Source organism: Camelus ferus, chromosome 12 (assembly GCF_009834535.1).
Source record: "Camelus ferus isolate YT-003-E chromosome 12, BCGSAC_Cfer_1.0, whole genome shotgun sequence".
Taxonomy (NCBI): domain Eukaryota; kingdom Metazoa; phylum Chordata; class Mammalia; order Artiodactyla; family Camelidae; genus Camelus; species Camelus ferus.
In genome coordinates, this window is record NC_045707.1 from 12,838,094 (window position 1) to 12,860,010 (window position 21,917).

General features: G+C 39.0%; 1 long non-coding RNA gene across 1 annotated transcript; it reads left to right on the plus strand.

The window, feature by feature from the left end:
- Positions 1 to 1,426: 1,426 nt before the first annotated feature.
- Positions 1,427 to 10,532, plus strand: LOC116667571. The gene is made up of 3 exons (XR_004324440.1): positions 1,427 to 1,587; positions 8,891 to 9,010; positions 10,515 to 10,532. It is a non-coding gene; the product is annotated as an uncharacterized LOC116667571 (long non-coding RNA).
- Positions 10,533 to 21,917: the final 11,385 nt, after the last annotated feature.

Genomic DNA, 21,917 nt, shown 5'->3' on the forward strand with positions numbered 1-21,917 from the left:
ATCCTGGCTCCACCCTCCAGGGCCTGGATTCTGGGACAGCTTGGGGGTGGTGCAAGACCCTCACGCTCCTTTATCTGCCTCGGGGTGAGAATGTCTGAAAAGCTGCATTAGCCGATTTAAAAGGCCTGAGTGTTTCCAGCAGGTATGGGGGAAAGGAAGGTGTGTGTGGTTCCTACATCTGCAGGACCTTCCCAGGGTAAAGAACTGTGCCTTCCCCTGGCGAGTCCACTCCCCACACCATCTGTCCAGGAAGCTCAGATTCAGGAGTATGGGGGCCAAGGCTCTCCCCTTGCTCATCTGTGACTTCCCATTCCCACAGCGAGGAGCCTGGCTCCCACCGCCTGCCCTTTATCTACTCATCTCTCTTTTCCAGGTTCCATTCACAGTGGTTTCAGAATTGTTAGCTACTACACCCTGGAAAGAACTCTGTAATACAAAGCCCACAGGTTAACAGTGGTCCATTCTGCCTTTGCAGAACTGTTCTGTGCATTTCCAAAGTTCACTGAGGTCAGCACCTTTTGCCCCACCACCGACTGAGTTTTTACACCTATTTCTAATACAGTTAGATTCTGTCACATTGTGTGTTCCATCTTGCGATGGTGCTACACCCTAAATAGCTAAATTTGAGTAGATTATGATTGATCTTTGGGCTGTACAAAGGTGTGGGCTTAGACATACTTACAGTGACACCAAGCTAAAGTTTCACATGGGATACTTCAGCCCCACAACCCCACCCTATGATCTGCTTATGTATATAATTGTGCCTTTTCCATGATTGTCATAAATAGGGTCATACTATGTGCAGCCTCCTCAGACTGGATTCTTTCACTTAGTAACATACAAGTAAGATTTACCCATGTCTTTCTGTGGGTTGATGGTTTAATGTCTGTTGCTGAGGAGTATTCCACTGCGAGTGTGTGGGAGGAAAATCAGTTTTCCCTCTCCCCTTCTAGGTTCTTGGTTAACACCCCCCCCATAAGACAGATTACAGGGAGAAAAAGAAGCAAGTTTAATAACATGTATACCTCCTGTATACAGGGGAGATACCCAAGAAAACTGAGCCCCTCCCTGAAAAGGCCAAAGGCATCACCTTAAATATCACCTTCAGCTAAAAACAAAAGCAAGGCCTTGGGGAGGGTGGAAGTCATTTATGGCAGGTTGTCATGAAAGCTCAATAAACAAGGGTGTAAGGTTTAAAGTTTGTGTCTCCATTCACTTCATTCCGTATGGCTTCCAATTGATTGTTTCTTAAGTATTTGGAGAAGTTATGGATATTTGGCTCCATTTCAGTTTGAATTTCCAGTTTAAAGGATTGAGCAGAGCCGCTGTCGGGGCGGGGCCTCGGCTGGCTGTGAGGGTGGCTGGGTCCGCGCTTTCCCATTGGCTGGCCGGGCCCGGTGCCCGCCTCCCCCAGCTGCGGCGGGAACTCGCCTGCGTTCTGCCTGAGGATCTGGCGTCCTGCGCAGCTGCCTGGAACCACGTCTCCTTTGGACCTGCCGGGGCTTCAGGACAACAGGGGGTTATGTCCCCGCTGACAGGAGCCCTGTCTCCTCAGGACCCAACAGGAGGTGCTGCACTGAAGGGAAGGTGAGGAGGAAGGAAAAGTGAGGGAAAGTGAGGAGAAGTTTCCCGTGAGGGGCTGATGGCTGAGGGAAAGCCCTCCTCAGAGGCCCTGGGAGAGGAAGGGCTGGATGTGGGAAGCTGTGGGGTTTAGTCAGGTTTTGTGTGTGGTGCAGACAGTGTGCCGTGTCCTTCTTTGCTGCGTGGTGTCCAGTTTTCCCAGCACCATTCATCGAGGGGACTGTCCTTTCCCCGGTGCAGGTTCCTGGCTCCTTTCTTGTGAATTAACTGACCACATCCCCGTAGGTTTATTTGCAGACTCTCTCTGGTCCATGTCCTTGTTGTTGTGCCAATTCCACAATTTTTTGGTGACTGTGCTTTTGTAATGCCGTGTGAAGCCAGGTAAGGAGATGCCTCCAGCCTGTTTCCCTTTTGTAGAATCTCTTCAGCTGTTCAGGGTCCTTTGTGTTTCCACATGAATGTTAGGAATGTTTGTTCTGTTTCTGTGAAAAATACCACTGAAGTTTATTTTATTTTATTGAAGTATAGTCAATTCATGATGTTCTGTTATTTTCTGGTGTGGGGCACAGTGATTTGATGAGGCTTGCTTTGAGTTTGAGCACTGCTTTGGGTAGAATGGACATTTTAACAACATTAATTCTTTCTGTCCATGAGCACAGGGTATCCTTCCACTTATTTGCGTCTGTTCAGTTTCCTTCCTCAGTGTCTTAGAATTTTCAGTGTGCAGGTCTTTCACGCCGTTGATTCAGTTTATTCCTAGGTATTTTTTTGGGATGTAATTGTAAATGGGATTTAAAAAATGTCTCTTTCTGATGTTTCATTATTAATGTATAGAAAGGCAACTGATTTTTGTGTATTGATTTTGTACCTTGTAGCCTTACTGCAATTGATTCATTAGTTCTAAGAGTATTTTGATGGTTTGATGTGGAAAACTAGAAATCAGAAGTTACCCTGTTTGGACTCCATCCAGGTCCCTCACAGTACCTAAGACACAGTGGCTCCTAATCTTCCCACAGTGCCTCTAAGTTACATGTGGACTCCTGCAAGGGCGACGAGCATCAGCACTTTGGGTGAACTGGATTGCGTTAAGGGTGGGCCTCTGTAGGGAAATGTGATGTCTTCTCTGCTTTTTTGGTGTGGTATTGACATGGTTGTTTTCAAAAGTAATTAGTTTTTAATAAAGTTTCTTATAAAGTTTTCTTATAAAGTTCTTTATAAAATACTTTAAGTAGCATTACACACTACTTGCATTTGCCACTTCACATAAAATACTCTGGTGGGTTTTACCTAACGCTGGGATACTTTCTCAGGGAACCAGCACATAAACCCCAAATGAAGAAATTGTATGGTTCACCTTGTAATCACATCCACAGGCCCACTTCAGCCTTCCCCATTGCCCCAACTTACGGATATCCTTTTTTCCATTCTGTGCCAGTTTTCTTTTTCTGAAACTATTACTGAGAGTTTCCCTCTTTTTCAAAATCTTAATGGATTTAATGCACACAAGATGAATACAATCTGGGTGGCCTCTTCTGTGTGTCTCCTTTCACTTAGAATGTTTTCAATCTTTATCCAATTTGAATCATTAGTGATTCATTCACATTTTTCATTGTCATTAAAAATACAGAACATAACATTTACCATTTAAACCATTTAACTATGCAGTTCTATGGTATTAACTAGATTTACATTGTTGTACAGATGCCTCACCGTCCATCTCCAGAACTTACTCATTTTCCCCAAGCGAAGCCCTGTATCCAGTGAACACTGACTCCCCTCAGCCCCTGGCAGGTGACACTCTTTCTATCTCTGCATCTGACTTCTCTGGATGCCTTGTGTAAGGGGAATCATGTAATATTTGTCCTTCTGTGTCTGGCTTGTTTCACTTAGCATAGTGACTTCAAGATGTATTCACGTTGCAGCATGTGTCATAATTTCCTTAGTTTTTAAGGCTGTGCAGTATCCCATTGTGTATACACTACATTTAGCTTATCCATTCATCTGTTGATGGACAGGTGAGTTATTTCCACCTTTTGCTGTTGTGATTAGTGCTGCCATGGATATGGGTGTACCCATTTCTATTCCAGTTCCTGCTTTCAAATATTTTGAACATATATCCTGAAGTGGAATTGATGGACCACATGCCAATCACATGTGTAAGTTTTTGAGGAACTCCTATATGGTTCTCCACCATGGCTGCACCATTTTATTACTTCATATGGCAGAATAATATGGCAGTTTATGGATGTCCCCTGTTTGTTTATCTGTTTAGTCTTTGATGGACATTTCAATTGTTCTACCTTTGGGGCCATTGCGCATAGTGCTGCTATGAATATGTCCCTTTTTTTTTTTGTTTTAACACCTATTTTTAATGTTTTGGGGTCTATATCTAGGAGTTAGATTGTTGAACCATAAGGTAACTGTATTTTTTACCTTTTTGAGGAAATGCCAAACTGGAAACTTGAACTGTACCATTTTCCAATTTTTCAAGTAATGTTTAAAAGTTTCATTTTCTCTACATTTTTGCCAATATTTTTCTTTTCTTGTTTTGTTTTGTTTTGTTGACTGTAGGGCTTCTAGTGTGCTTGAAAGGATACGGCATTATGGTATTAATTTACATTTCCATCATGACTGATTTTTAACATCTTCTCATGTGCTTGTTGACTATTTGTCTTGTCCGGAGAAGGGTCTATTTAAAAATGTATTTAATTTAATTTATTAAATTATTGGTGTTTTCCTTCTTTTTCATTTTTATTAGGTGGAATTATTACTGTTTGAGTGCACATATACATTATATTGCATGTAGATACCAATATACAATATACTGTAGATTTTGTTTGTTTGTTTACATATGGGGAAGGGTCTATTTAAGTCCTTTTACCATGTTAAACATTGGGTTTATTTTGTCTTTTTGTGAGCTGTAAATGTTCTTGATATATTCTTGATAAATTTTTTTTCAAGTATATAATGTGCAAATATTTTATTTGACTTTGTGTGCTGTCTTTTCAGTTTCTGGATAGCATCTTTGATGTACAAAAGTCTTTAACTTTGAGGAAAGGCACTTTATTTTTTTCTTTCTTTGCTTGTGTTTGCTATCAGATCTAAAATAATGGCTAAATCCAAGGTCATGATGACTCATCCCCATTGTTTCTTTGAGAGTTTATACAGCTTGCCTCCCTATATGTGACATCCTGTGGATACTAAATATCTGCCAGTGCTCAAATCCATTATATAAAATGGTGTAGTATTGGCAAATAATCTAAGCACATCTTCCTGTATACTTAAAATCATCTCTAGATCACTTATAGTAAGTAATACAATGTAAATGATATATAAATAATTTTGAAGAAAGTATAGTGTTATTTAAATAGTTCCTGGCATGCCACAAATTCAAGTTTTTCTTTATGGAGCTTTCTCAAATTGTTATTATTTTTTTATCTAGAGGTGACTGATCCTACAAATGTGGAATCAGCAGATGAGGGCTGATTGTCACTTTACCACTCTTAAAATTAAAGCTTTTTATGTATCTTGACTTAATTTTGCATGTAGTATGAAACAAGGATCCAATTTCATTTATCTTGGAAATGAAAAAAATTTCATTGGATAGACAATTGCCTGGCAACAGTTGTTGAAAACACAGTTTTTTTTCCCAACTTAATGTTGCCCACTGTAGTAAAAAAAAAATCAGTTAGTGTGTGTGTATTTTCACATTAGAGTTTTGCTCTGGATACACACCCAGCAGTAGGATCTCAGACTTTTCTTGCTTCTGACCTAAACAGGAGGAGGTCACTATGTGGAACCTACACTTCAGAAGAGGGGGCTTTAGCTCCACCTCCTTGATGGATGTCATGAATTATTAGGAATTCTGCATAGGAGTTTTCTATTCAATCCCATTTATTAAAATTAAAAAAAAACTATGTCATCATTTAACTTCACCACTGTGGACACCTGGATAGTTATTTTAATCTTTTGGTTATAACACAGAACTACAGGTTTGGTTGCTCAGTTAATTCCTGCTTTGGCTATTGAGAACTCTTTCATTGGCTCCTGTTTCCTTTGCGATCATTCCATATTTTGGGTTTTTTTCTGCCCTGGTACTTCCTTACTTTCTGATACAAGATTCAAGATGATCCTGGCTCATATATTCACTGTCTCAGTCCTAGTATAAGCCATTTCTTCAGAGAGTCCTGATTCCTTTAATTAAAGAATGGTATTAAGAACTTACATATGGGAGGAAAATGTTCTCAGCTGACAATGCAAGGAAATGTGTGCATGTGTTCCCACCTTAGTGTATTGTTGTTGCTCAGGGACCATCATCCACCCACCCCACCCCAATCTGCCTCAACCACATAGTGTTTTAAATTTAAGTTACTTAGAAATGGTCAAAGCAAGAGGGACACTCTGACCCCCGCTCCCTAAAAGCAGGAAATAAGCCTGTCATGTGAAAAGTTCAGAGGCGCATATAAACATATCTCGTAACTTCTTTAATTTACCACCCCAAGCCCAAACTCTGTTTAGGTTTTTCATTGAGTACCCAAAAACTACATTTCTTTAGGCTGTCAATTCCTAACAAATTTATAGTTTTCTAGATGTATAAAATCAGCCTGTTTTTACTACCTCTTACTTCTCATTTCTATGAGACTTTTGTGTGTAGGAATTAAATTGTCTTTTTCTTCCACTGCTCTGTCTCATGTTAGTTTTATTATTAGTCCAGCCACAAGAAGTCAAGAGGGATAGAGAGTGAAATTTCCCCCTCCCCAATAGTATACAGTCCTAATTGTAAAGATTTCTATGTGGAAATGTCTGTATTCATATTAAGCAGAAGACAGGTTTATACTGATGCCTCCAACTAGATCCATTATCTTATGGATAGTGTACATCTCCCCCCCACTTATCTGTAACTCCCAGTCAGACAGTAGAACCCTGGTTCCCACCATCTTCAGTCCATGCAATTCATTTCTCATTCTGCTCCAGATGAGTGGTTTCAGCGTTCTTAGCTCCTGCCCCTGTGGGATGGATCTTACAGATCCCACTGTTTACGTGCAATATGTTTTCCCTGTAGTCTACACATTCCGTTCATTCCTGCAGTTACTGAGGCTGGCCCCTTCTGCTCCACCAGCAGCAGTGAGTGTTTTCACACACTTCTAATACAGATTCTTTGTTACATCCTGTATTCCATCCTGTGACACTACCACTTACTTGATCACTTAATTGAATTGTTTCTGTAATATTTCTGTAAAAAATGAAAACGTCCCTCACAAAATGGCAACCTCTACTCAGTTTTCTGAGAGTCTTTAAAAAAAATTACTCATATTGTAGTAGTCATTAGGCTGCAGACCTATTTGGGGGGTGGCATATTCTGCTCCCTGTGACATGAATATGCACTAATTTACTTGTGAGTTCACCTACAGATGGGCATACTGATCACTTGAGTTTCTAAGCCGTTATGAATAGACCTCCTGTGCATTACTTGATGTTTTTGTTTGAACAGTTTTTCAAAGCAGATGTCTAAATTCAAGAGCTGGCTTTTGGGGGGACTCTAAGTTGAGAATGCTTAGCTTTGGGAGAAACTGCCAAACTGTCTTCCAAAGTTGGCCATACCTGTTTTCCACTAGGATCTTGAATATATTTTTGCATGATTATTTACTATCTGTATACCTTCTTTAGCTTGACGTTTGTTTCTATCTTTACCCATTTTAGTGGAGTTGTTTGTTCTAGATTTTATTGGTATAATCTGAGTACAAATGCTTTATCAGATACGCATTTTCCAAATACTTTCTCCTTGTATGTGGTTTCTCTTTTGCCTTTATGAGTAAGACCCTTCACAGAGTAGAAGTTTATAGTTCTATAAAGTCCATGTTATTAATTTTGTGTTGATTTGTTGATAGGCATTTGTTGTTGTGAGTTAAAACTCATCACAAGACCTAAGGTCTTACAGATTTTCTCCCTTTTACTTTTAAGACTTTTGTAGTCTTGCCATTTAAATTTGTCTATGGGCAATCTTGAGTGAACTTCACTATCAGTTGTAAAGTTTGTGTCTATGTTCTCTTCATTCTATATGTTTTTTTAAATTAATTGCTCCTTAGCCAGTTTTTGAGACAGCATAGTGAGCTATTTGGCTGTGTTTCAGTTTGGATTTCCAAAGGCACTATGTACAGCAGAACTGCATTCAGGGTGAGGTCTCTGGGCTTTGTGAGATCAGCATTCCCTGAACTTTTCTGATCGTCTGCAGTGGGGTGCCAAATCCACCTCTGACCCACAGGGCACAGGTGCATTCTGCCCATGGACTTGGCCCCTTGCACAGCCGGCAGGGGCTTGGTCTCTTCAGGACTATCAGGGCTTTTAGACAGTGGGGCTGTATCCATGCTGTCATGGGCTAAGTTTTCTTGGGCATTGCTGTGAAAAGGCACAATAAGAGAAAAAAAAAAAAAGTCAGGAGAAGCTTCCTGTGTGCAGCTGACTGCTCAGGGGAGTTCTGTCTTCAGAGGAACCTCAGAAATAGGTTGATGTGGAAAACTGTGGGGTTTTAGTTAGTTTTGTGTGCAATGGAGATGGTGACCAGTGATGTTCTTTGGTGCATGGTGTCCCATTTTCCTGGCAATGTTTATGGAGGGGAGTATCCCTCCCTCTTTGTATGTCCTTGGCCCCATTTTCATGAATTAGCTGACCACAGCCATGAGGGTTTATTTCTGGGCTCTTTATGCTGTTACTCTCATCCGTGTGTCTGTGCTTGTGCCAGTTCCTCACTGTTGTGGTTACTACAGCTCCGTGATACAGTTTGATGCTAGGGAGGGAGATGCCTCCAGCTGTGTCCTTCTTTCTCAGAACTTCTTTGGTTGTTCAGGGTCTTTAGTTGTTCTATATTAATAATAGGATTATTATTTCTATTTCAATGAAACATATCATTGAATATTATATTGATATTGCAGTGAATTTGTTGATATCTTTTGATAGAATCAATAATTTAATAATAGTAATTCTTCCAATCCAGGAGCACAAAATATTTTTTCTGTTTATTTTTGTCTTCTTTAACTTCTTTTTCAATGGTTTATAGTTTTTTGAGCACAGGTCTTTCACATCCTTGGTTAAATTCCTAGATATTTTGTTCTTTTTGATACAGTTATAAACGTGATTGTTTCCTTAAATTTTCCTTCTAATGGTTTATTATTATTAGTGTATAGAAATGCGACTGATTTTTCTATATTGATTTCATATGGAACTTAACTGAATTTATTTATTTTAATGACTGTTTGTTAAGTGTTGTGGAAAATTGTAATTTTAAAATCTCACTGTTTCTCCTGCATCCCAGGTCGTGCACAGGATCCAAGACTTGCTGGCTACGGGTGTACTCATCCCACAGTGCCTCTTAATAACAAGTGGACTCCTACAAGGGCAATGAGCATCACAACTTTGGTTGACCTTGGTCTAGGTAAGTCTTGTCTTCTATAGCAAGGTTTGATGTCTGTCTTATCAGCTTCTCTGCCATGGTATTGATATGGTTGTTTTGAAAAGTAATGGACTTTCCAGTAATTTCTATGATGGTAAATACTACTCACTGTTGCCACTTTATACAAAATACCATAGGGTGTTTTACCCCAAACAGGGGTAGTCTCCTGAGGAGCCGTCATATAACCCACCAGTTAAGAAGCCGTGTGGCGTCCGCATCACTGTGTGACCCGCTGGCCCCTTCAGCTGCCACCACTTGGTGCAGCTGCTGTTCTCTGTTTCTGGGTTTGTTACTGAGACTCTCACTTTGACAAACTTGACGGATGTAAAGCACACATGATGATCATGTGATATGGGAGAAATTTATGGCTCTTTTCACTATGGAGCTTTTCAGTGTTTATTAATGGTGTAAATAGTATCAGTACTACATTCCTACATTATTTTCATTGTGATTAAAAATACATAATATGACACTTTTAATTGAAATCATTTCAAGTACACATTTCTGTGGTATTAACTACTTTTACATAATTGTACAAACAAATTCAAGAACTTGTGTGCCTACTTTCAGCATGGGAGATGCCCAGGAAATTGAGTAATTCCCTGAGATTGCCCAAGACATCACCTGAAATGCCATCTTTCTCTAATACCAAAAGAAAGGAAGGTTATGTTCGTTATATAGATTTAAATCTTAGCCTTCTCTATTGACAAGTTTCCTGAGGTTTAATCTTCCTTCTATGCCTGGTACAGAAAGGGAAATTACTTTTCAAGTGGAGATTTCCCTTATAAATGTAAATTTGCCAGACAAAAGGCAGTCTTGACTTGGGTATCATAGAGTTTCATGTGTCTTATTTTTTAAGAAATCTACCCATTGTAATCTTCATGCCAAAGAGATATATTTCAGGGTGTCACTTGCCCTCTTTCCATGGGTGTGCCCCAGCTTGCTTATGTATTCGTGCACGGAAGGACATCCTCATATTTTAAAGTTTTGCCGTTATGAGTAGAGTTGCTGTGCATAATTGCATGCTAGTTTTTATTTGAACACTTTTTTCAAAGCAATTGTCTAAATACTAGAGGTGCAATGTTGAATTCTCAGGTGAGCCTTGAATAGCTTAGAAAAACTGCCAAACTGTCTTCAAATCCATAATCAGTTATGTGTTTTGTAAATTAATGCTTCTCAGTATGTGTCTTGTCTTTAGGTTTTTGAATAAGGTCATTAACAGAGTTTAAGTTTTAAATTTTAAAAAATTCCATGATATAAATTTTACTTCTGTGGATAGACTTGGGGATTTTTGTAAAAGTTCATCGCCTAGACAAGGTTATGTAGATTTTCTTACATGTTTTCTTTTAGAATAATTCCAGATGTGCATTACATAATTGTCTGTGGACAATTTAGAGTACATTTTGGTGTAAGTGGTAAAAACTGAGTGGTTGTGGCCTGCAGTTCCCAGCTGGTGAGCGGGTGGCACTGTTCTCTGACCCTCAAGGTGCACGTGTCTCACTGGGGGGTTTGGCTCCTGTGGGAACTTGGCTCCTTGCGGGGCTGGTGGAGGCTGGGTCTCCTCAGGACCCACTGTGGCTTCAGCTTCAAGGACAACACTCACCAACCAAGTCCACCAAGACAGGAGCCAGACATCTTCAGAATCACCAGGAGGCATCACTGTGGGAGTAAAAGGTGAGGAAAAAGTGGGGGAGGCCTCCTGTGTGTGACTGCAACTGAGGAGGTCCATTGTCAGAGGATCCAGCAGGGGCTTGATGTGGAAAATTTTCAGATTTACTTGATTTTGTGTTCAGTGTTGACAGTGTCTAGTGTAATTTTGGGGGGTATGGTGCCCCATGTTCTTGGCACCGTTTATTGAGGGGACTGTCCTTTTCCCATTTTGTGTTCTGGGCTCTTTTGCCATGGACCAACTGACAACATAAAGACGGGTTTATTCCTGTGCTCCCTGTTCTGCTCCTCTGGTCCATGTGCCTGTTTTTGTGCCAATATCTTACTGTATCTCTGCTGGGGACTGTGGCTTCCTAATGTTGTGTGAAGCCAGGGAGGGAGATGCCTCCAACTGTGTTCTCCCTTCTCAAGGTTGCTCAGGCTATTCCAGGTTCTTTTTTGTTCCGTACAAATGGTAGGATTTCTTGTTTTCTGTTTCTGTGAAAAAAAAAATGCCATTTGAATTTGGTAGAGTTTGCAATTAATGTGTACACTGCTTAGGCTTCGTGAATGTTACAGTAATGTTCTTCTAGTGCATGAGCACAGCTTTTATTTTGTGTGTATCCTCTTCAATTTCTTTATCAATGTTTTCTAACTTTCCATGTGCAGGCCTTTCACATGCTTGATTAATTTATTCCTAGGTTTTTTGTTTTGTTTTTTGGTACAATTGTTAAATGGAATTGCTTTATTAATTTCTCTTTCTGAAATTTCTTTATTAGTGTATAGAAAGTCAATCGGTTTTTGTGTACTGATATTGTATCATGTAGCTTTACTAAAGTTATTTATTACTTTTAACAGGTTTTTTTTTTTTTTTGGTATGTTGATGTGGAAATGTAGAATTCAAAATTGCCACTGTTTTTTTTTTTCACATCCAAGTCATTCACAACAAGCAAGACACAGTGGCTTATGAAATTATCTTACAGTGTCTCTTATAATATGTAGGTTCCTGCAAGGATGATTAGCTTAACCATTTTGGATCAACTGGAACTGGAGAAGGCTTGGGCTCTATAGTAAAGTTTGATGTTTTCTCTGCTTTCCTGTTATGATTTTGACATGGTTGATTTTAAAAAATTATTTACTTTCCAATATTTTAAACATACAGAAAATGTGCAGTAGCAGTACAGTGTACTCTTCATCTGTAAGCTCAGGTTTCTCACGCATCATTGATGTAGCATGCATGCCACTTCTCATGACAATCTCTAGTGTGCTTTTACCTTGAATAGAGACACTCTGTGTCACCACATAACATCCAAGTGAGGATTCATTATGGTTTTCACTTCATAACGCAGTCCACAGGCTCAGTTCCACTGTCAGCACCTGCTCCAACTGTATGGCAATGGGTTTTCCAAATCTGATCCAATGTTTTATTTTTTCTTTTTCCCCAGAACTGTTCTCAAGACTTTCTCTTATTTTCCCAACTTTGATTGAATTAAAGGGGACAGGATGAGTGTGATCTGTATGTCCTCTTTTCCTTAGGATGTTTTCATTGTTCATCCCTGTTGTAACAAATGTCAGTACTTCATGTTTTTCATTGTGATTAAATCTATTCCACATAACATTTACCATTTAAATTGCTTTAAGTGTATAGTTTCGTTACATTTATGTCATATAGTTCTTGGATATTAACTATGTTTACATTGTTGTAGCAATATTCTCAGCACTCATCTCCATTACTTTTTCAGTTTCCCCAAGTGAAACTGTATCCATTAGTCATGAACTCTTAACCCCCTGGCAAGTACATCGTACATTTTGTTATTGAATTAGACTTATATGGATACCTTATCTTAGAATCACAGAATGTTTGTCCTTTTCAGTTTGATTTGGTTTGTTTCCCTTGAATGACTTCAAAGTCCATCCAGTTGTAGCATGTGTCAGAATTACCTTCATTTTAAAGGCTGAATCCTACTTAATTCTGTATATACTACATTTGTGTATGGAATCATCCATCCATGGACACTTGGGTTCCTTACGTCTGTTGGTCAGTATGAGTAGGGCTGGTATGAACATGGCTGTAGAAATGTGCTTTTCAGTCCCTGCTTTTAAACCTTTTGGGTTTATACCCTGAAGTTGAATCAATAGATGATACATTAACTCTATGTTTAGTTTTTGAGGAACTGCCATACTGTTTTCCACAGTGGCTGCACCATTTTACTGTATTTCTTTCAATGGCAGAATTATATGACAGTTTATGGATGCACTGTAGTTTGCATATCCTTTCATCCATTGATGGACATTTGAATAGTTTCTATCCTTTGAGCTATTTCAAATCATGCTGCCATGACTATTAGTGTAGTGTAGCATTTTTTGTTTGGACACCTGTTTTAATATTTTTTGGCCATATATGCATATATATGAGGGAAGTTGCTGAACCAAGTGATAGTTGTTGGGAGAATGCTGTGACTCAGTTATGGTCATCAGAGACCTTAGCACAGTCAAGTAACCTGTAGCTCAGATTAAATTGAATAGTATTTACCAACGTCATCGACCATCATAATGTGTTATTGAGTCAGTGGTCACAGGACATTCAGAAATTATACATCCACGTCCACATGCAAATCAGTAAATAGCTTGCTTTATCTACCCTCTGCTTAATCTCATACTTTGTCCTTATCACCTTGCCAAACCCCACCAAACAAGGCAAAGGATGTAACTATGTAAGATTTAACTGACTCATCTAACAAACATACTGCCCTTACTGCACCCACCGAGTTACTATAACTACAAAGTGGCCTTTTAACTCTATCCATCAACTGCTAGATATATAGGCTTATATCGATAGGCATACCCATGTATCTGCTACTTACTTGAACAAAATTAAAAATACAGTACACGGTAACAGTCTCCAAAAGAAACATTATGTATTTAATACTAATTTTTAACACAATGTGGTAGAACAAATACCAAGATATCAGTTAAATACATAAATCTCATATGCCGAAAATCCTACTCAGCGTGTCGATGTAGCTTTAATAATTAAAGCAAGGCAGTGAAAATGCCTGGACCAGTTTACTAACTCCATAAACATACAGATTTCATTCCAGCCTTTCGAAGAACTTGTAATAAAATTACACATGCAAGTTTCTGCATTCCTGTGAGAATGGCCTCTACATATTTTAAAAGAGTAAAATCAGCAGATATCAAGCATCCTGGATGTATCTTTCAATGCCTCGCTGAACCGTTCCCCTATGGGAAATGGCAGTGATAAAAATTAAGCCATAAATGAAAGTTTGACTAGGTTATCATGACTAATTAGGGTTGGTAAGTTTTCACACCACGCACCACTGTCATAACGTGAACCTCAGATAATAGAAAGTCAGTGTGATGTGTGCTAAAGAGTATCACAAAATAAAGTTAAGTCCTAGCTACGGTGTGCAAAGCCATAGCTAAAGTGAAAATGAGCTACTAAAATGACTTTAACATTCCTTATTACAGGTCAGTAAAGATTCAGAGTAGTGTCCATGTGTTAGTAGGGGGTAGATACCCAACTATACTTATCTTTAAATCAAAATAAAATGATTATAACAAGTTATTGCCAAATGAATACTAGCATAATCCAAAAAACTAAAAGGATTCATGCTGCTTCCTAAGGTGTTTATAATCCATAAAACATTATAAACCTCACCACTCTCATGAACACAGTCTATATGTCTGTATACCAGCATCTTCAGCAACCCCCCAAAAGGAGCAACAGTGATCATAATGATCAGATATAAAACGTTAGTTCTAAGTGTAACCTATGGGGTGAGAAGATAAGGGTTTCATTTTCTACCTTGAGTACAAAATGATATATACAAAATTGTTATGAAATACCAAAGGAGAACTTAGTTAAATTAAGAGTGCCAATATAATCAGGCCATGAAGCAGTCACACTCAGCCCATCACCCTCCTCAAATAGCGATAAATTTTCATAACCCATTAACAAGTAATAGACATTAAAAAGGAGAGGAGTTCTTACAAGGTGTGCACACTGGAGAGTGTGGTTGGATACATCACAGTGTAGTTTAAAGAAAAGCACCTGATTTATACCCAGCCGATTCCATACTTCATGAAAAATTTGAACTAAAACTAGCCGAGGCTTCCCACCAAATTTAACTGTCATAAATGAAATAAACATTCGTTTAACATCTAAAGTATAGAAGATAGACATTTAAATCTGGTAGCATAAAGTACCATTAGGGAATGATGAAATAAGTTAAGTACCTTGAACCCAGATGAGGTACTTAGGAACAGTTTAGTGGGACAGACTCATCTATATGTAAAATGGAAGATCTATGAGTAGAGGTAGTAAACCTAACAAGGCTGCTGACAGCAGGTTGTTCAGAAAGACTTTTAGTTCAGTTTTAATTATTACTTAAGAATATAACTTCTAATATAATTTTTAATGTTTTTTAAAAAGGGACAGGTTTTTAGTTACAGGATAAAAACTCTAGAGAACCAACATAAACAATGCTGCAGTTGGCTTAAAAACAGCCACCCATTAAGAAAGTATTCAAGGTTGGGGAAGGTATAGCTCAGTGGTAGTGTGTGCAAGGCACGCACAAGTTCCTGGGTTCAATCCCCAGGACCTCCATTAAAGAAACGAACCTATTTGCCACCTCCCTCTAAAAATGGCAAGTATTCAAGGTCAAGAACACATTCATCACAATTCCAATATCAAAAAAAAAAAACCCCTCATAATTTAATACTGGACTAATCTATTAACTAGTAAAAGCAATACTCTTCATATAGGCAGCAGGAAATACTTCTCCTTGCATACACTTATATCAGAATGAATAAGTTACTGATAGTTTACTGTAAAATAAACCCTAATCAATATTTAATTATTTATAAAAACAATTCTTAATCTAACACAGGTATGAATTTCTAGGAAAGATTTAAAAAAAAAAATAAAAGGAACGTGGTGATCACAAGTCCTGCCTGTTTACCAACAAGATTTCCTCTAGCACTCCTGGCCTTAGAGGCACTGCCTGATCATGGACATGTTTAATGGCCGTGGTTCCCCGACCCTGCCAAAGTAGCATGATCATTTGTTTTGCACATAAGGAGTTGGGAGGATGGCTCCACAAGGTTTTATTATCTCTTTTCATCAGTGAAATTGACCTTCCCAATAAGAGATGGGAGCCATATAAAATGAGAAGATGCTATGGTGCTTTAAGCATTTAACCTATAAAGTAAATAAGTGAATATTAAAGGATAACATAGCTTTTGATGGCTTAAAATATTTGGTTGTGGTGGCCCCAGTGAATAAAACAAACTCCAAACTGCAAGTGATTAACATTTAGACCAGCTATTCAGAATGCTGTGGCATGTATTGATCTAATACATTGATTAACAGAACGCGGTGCTCTAGGGATAACTGTTCAATCCAAATTTAGAGTTCATTTCAACAATAGGATTTATAGCCTCAGAACTGGATCAGAATATCCCAATGTTGCAACTGCTGTAAATGGTTTATTCAATGATTAAAGTTCTGTGAGATGTGAGTTCAGACTGGAGTAATCTTGATTCGTTTCTATCTTTTATACATTTGTCCCAGTATGAGAGGACAGGAGAGTTAAGGGCCGCTTTACAAAAGCACCTTCAAATTAATTGGTGATACAATACAACTTAAATAATTTTCAGATACTCTACAGTAGAACATGGTTTGTTAGGGTAGCAGAACTCAGCAATTGCATCAAACCAAAACCTTTATTTCCTGAAGCCTAAGTCCTCTTCCTAAGAATAGGTTTATAATATATATATTATATATATTACATTATATACATAGTGTTAAATTATATATAATACATCAATGTACATTATATACATATAGTGGCACCAATGCTGGCCTTAACCATGGCTTCCACATTAGGAGCTCCTCTTCTCATTCCTTACCCACTGTCTGCTCATGTGAACCTAGGCATACTTCTCATACTGGCTGTATGAAGCCTAGACATGTATTCCACCCCCTGATCTGCAATTACCTTCATATTAAAAACACACACTCACCGGAGCTCTGTGGGCAGCAGCACAGACAATCTCATGTGAAGTAAACTAGCAGTTATTGGTTTATCATTCCTACTGATAAATAGATCATTTATACTCTCAGTTATTACACAAGAATATCTGATTAATTTCCCCCTCCCAACTCCTAGTCAGATTTTTATTTACCTCTACTGTAGCAGAAATCAACGGAGCTCCATTGGACTTAACAGAAGGAGACTCCAAAGTTGTATCCAGCTTCAATGTAGAGTATGTAGCAGGTCTATTTTCTATGGCCTTCATAGCAGGTTAGGTCTATATCATGATAATAAATATTTTCATAATCTACTTTTAGGAGCATTTCAAATCCCTAGATAATAGAATTATATACAGACAAATTACATACAGCCAATGTTATCATTCAAACAATCCTCCTAACAGTCTCCTTCCTTGGACTTTGAATATCCTATCCAAAATTTTGAGATGATCAACTTATACATCTCCTATGAAAAAAAATTTAACACTAACAGTAGCCCTGTGTATGTTTCACTACCCATCAGTGCATTGGGCATCCCACCGAAAACATTGGTAAGTTTGACAAGAGAGTTATCTGAAAAGTAAATAAAAGAGGTCTAAGAACTCTTATTCCTAGAATCACAGGAATTGATCTTTCCCTTAAGAACTTAAAAGTGTTCATGCTGCCACATTATACCACATTCTGTGGTGATGGATGGTCCCCCAAGTGAGCTATCAGTGTTGTTTGATATCCTTACTATGCTAATAAACCCTATTTTTACTATCATTCTACTGACCATTCCATGATTTTATTAGCAAGCTGACATTGTACAAGTATTTCCATTCTAATAAGAAAATTGAATGCAAAAGTTATAGAAGCACCCAACACCTGTTCTCTAACACAACACACCACATCCATACTATTTATGTGGGATTTTACTTTTAATCTAATATCCTCCAGCCATGGACAAGTACAAAATGTTTTTATCCAACAGGATCCACCATTTAAACAAAAGCCCTAGTCACACAGTTGGGCTTGTCACATTTCTTTTCTGAGTGGCTGAAGCTACACAGGGCATCCCCCACGCAGCAGGGCCAATGCAATTAACGTGATGAATGTGCACCCCCAAGTGCACCCGCAAATCTCGACACCCGCCCCCCAAGCATACTGTTATTCACAGGTGTGTTATGAATTATTGTCAGCAGCTGAGGCAGACAAGCAAAACCCAACTACCACATTTATAGCCTGCTCGTCAATTGTCCATGGAGGATGGATGACAGCTATTACAGTGTGTAATCCAACCATGACGACCCTGAACGTACTAACTTATATCATTCCACACTGTCGTCTTGCTATTCACGCTCTGCTCATGGACCACAACTCTGTCGTTATCACACATGTGGAATAAAACACTTGGAACCACGATCCTCATCCCCAGCATCATGTTTTATTAGGAGGCCTCCCACCAGGATCAGGGTTTTTCCTCAGATGAGTAATCACTTGAGATATAACAGAAACCAGTAACAGCAACGTACCAGCACTAACAGTCCTCACAGCACTGTTCAACATATATTTGTACATCTGGCTAAAATTCTCCATATCACTTCCTCTACTTTTATGAATAAATTAAAAAAATGAGATTTTAAGCATAGACAACAACCATCCGATGGTTACTAATCCTAATAGTCACACTATTACTGCCCTTAACGCCCATTCTATCAGTGCTGGAGTAGGAATTTAGGTTAATATACACCAAGGGCTTTCAAATGTTCAAGGAGGTACAATTTAACTTCTGAAAATATGGATTGCAAGAGATTGTACTACATCAGTTGAATGCAAATCAAACATGTTAATTAAGGTAAATACTTGGTAGATTGGTGGGCTTCCACCATAGCACATTTTAGTTAACAGGAAATCTTCTGGTAAATTGGCTTCCAGTTATTTCTCCAGCCATCTAGAAGACATTTGCAGGAGAAGCCCTAGCAAAACTGAAGCTGCTTTTTTTTTTTTTTTTAATAATTTGCATTTCAATATGTTGATTCACCACAGGGCTTGACCCAAAAGGGGCCAAACCTCTACCTCTAGATTTACAGTCTAAGGCTTGCTCAACCACTTCACCTAAGTTCACAAACCAACTTGTTGACAACTTTCAGCAAGTCACAAAGATTGGCATTTTATATCACCATATTATTGTTTGAACTGGAATAGTAGGCACTGCTGTAAAGTCATTAATCCCCGCTGAGACAGAGAGACCTGGAAGCGCTCCTCGGAGATGACCAAATCTATGATGCTGTCATAGCATCATATGCATGTGTAGTATGCATATCCTGTGCATGTGTTTTTTAGTTATACTAAGGACAATTGGGGGACCCAGAAACTGACTTGTTGCACTGATAATTGGGTCATTCAATACAGCATTGCTCTCACTGAATGATAGCATCTTCTCACAATTTCTCCCGCCATTCTTACGCCTACTCATATCGCAAAAAGTAGAAGCGGGTGCCAGCACTTGTTGAACCGTGCGTACGTCCACCTCTAGCTGGCAATCTGGCCACGTAGGAGCCTCTGCCGACCTAGCCACGTCCTCCATGTATTTAGGAGGTGTCTCTTTCATTCTTGGTCATTTAAAATTTTTTAACTACAATCAGTAATATAAAACCATCAGCCATATCCCAATGTATGTAGCTTGAGTTAATTGTATACGTGGTTTATTCCCCTGCATGTGGATAGCCAGTTACCCAGCACCATTTGTGGAAGAGTAGTAAAAAAAAAACCCTAAATATTCACGCTTGTGAAAAATGTATTGATCCTAAGTGAATGGGATTATGTTCGGGGCTTCTTATGTACTGCCATTTATCTATATTTTATATTTTATGGCAATATCATATTTTTATATTGCTTTGTATTGACATGAAATTTGAAAATATGAAGCTCTATCTTTGGTTTTCCCTTTTCAAGTTTGTTTTGTCTTTTTGGGGTTCCTAAAATTATATATGAATGTTAAAATCAACTTCTGTGTTTATTCCAAAAATTGTCATAGAAATTACCTTGTCTCCCTAGATCGCTTTGGGCACTTACACCATATTTAGTTTTGTTACCAACATGGGATGTCTTCTTCTTTTTTTTTAAAGGTTGTATTTCATTTCTTTTAGTGGTGTCTTTTCCATTTTAATTTACTAGTCTTGTACCTTGATTAAATTGACTCAAGTATTTTAGTAATATTGACATCATGTAAAATACAATTCTCTTAAATTCTTGAGATCATTCATTGTTAATGTGTACATGTAGACAAATTGTGATTCATTGATACTTTGTATCGTCTACTTGCTGAAGTATTTGAGTTGCTCACGGTTTAAAAATTGAGCTAGTCAATGAATTGTGTGCTGCTTTCAAGATGTATCTGTAAAATGATGGTCCAACTGTGTCTGTGAATAGACGTCTTTTATATGTAACATTTATGTTATTCTCTTTCAATCCTGGATTTGCCTGGAATTTCCTGTACCATAGTGAATAACAGAGGTGAAAGGAACTCTCTGGGCCTAGTTCCAGATGATTGACATTCAACCGTGGTGTTTTTTTATACTGCTTTGTATCATACTGAATAATTTGTGCCTAGTCCTATTTTCACGAGTGTTTATGCTATGAAGTAGGAGTGGAATTTGTTTAAAGCTTGTGGTGAATCAAGTGGATGGGATGCGTGATTTTTCTGTATTGTTACATTGTTGATTATCACATTGCTTACCTTATGTAATAATTTATGACATTGCCTTGGTTTACAGTGTTAAAACTGGATTATCTGCTTTGGAGACATTGCAGGAGGTGGATACTCATTTCTATTGTGCTGTTAATTTCAGGTAAGTCGTAATATACGGGGAAGTGGAGGATTCCATTGCATAGGCTAGCTGATGTGTTTCAGTTACATCTTCGTGGGATTTGACCATCAGGAGAGTGCTAGGTTAGTTACAAGAAAATAGGATTAAGGATTAGGATCAGGGGCAAAATTACAGGGTAGGGCTAGGGGAATGGGTTAGGGAGGGTCAGTGTGAGGGTACCGGTGAGAGTTAGGGAAAGGGTTAGCGTGCGGATTAGGGTAGGAAATAGGGCTAGAGTACAGGTTAGGATAGGAGTTAGGGAACAGGTTAAGTTCAGGGTATGCATAAGGTATGGGTAAGGGTACAAGTTAGGTTATGCATTAGGGAACAGCATAGGGCTAGGGCTAGGGCTAGAACCAGAGCAAGGATTAGGGTTAGACTCAAGGTTAGGGTTAGAGGGTTAGGGTTAGACTAAAGGACAGGGTTAGACTCAGGGTTAGGGGAATGAGTTTAGACTCATGGTTAGATAGGATTTAGGGTTAGGGGTTAGGGTTTAAACTCAGGGCTAGACACAGGATTTAGGGTAAGGGTGAGGGTTACAGTTAAACTCAGGGTTAGGTGTTAGACACAGAGTTAACTCAGGGTTCGACTCAGGGTTAGGGTTAGGGTTAGACTCAAAGTAAGACTCAGGGTTAGACTCAGGGTTAGACTTAGGGTTAGACTCAGGGTTAGACTCAGGGTTAGACACAGGGTTAGGGTTAGACTCAAGGTTAGACTCAGGGTTAGAGTTAGGGCAAGGGCTAGGGTTAGGGTTAAGGGTTAAGGGATAGACTCAGGGTTAGATTCAGGGTTAGACTTAGGGTTAGAATCAGGCTTAAGGGTTAGACTCAGGGTTAGACTCAGGGTTAGACACAGGGTTAGGGTTAGACTCAGGGTTAGGTTTAGACTCAGGGTTAGACTCAGGGTTAGGATTAGACTCAGGGTTAGGATTAGACTCAGGGTTAGGATTAGACTCAGGGTTAGACTCAGGGTTAGACTCAGCGTTAGACTCAGGGTTCGACTCAGGGTTAGGGTTAGACTCAGGGTTCGACTCAGGGTTAGGGTTAGACTCAGGGTTCGACTCAGGGTTAGGGTTAGACTCAGGGTTAGACTCAGGGTTAGGGCTAGGGTTAGACTCAGGGTTAGACTCAGGGTTAGGGCTAGGGCTAGGGTTAGGGTTAGACTCAGGGTTAGACTCAGGGTTAGACTCAGGGTTAGGGTTAGGGTTAGACTCAGGGTTAGACTCAGGGTTAGACTCAGGGTTAGGGTTAGACTCAGGGTTAGGGTTAGACTCAGGGTTAGACTCAGGGTTAGGGTTAGACTCAGGGTTAGGGTTAGACTCAGGGTTAGGGTT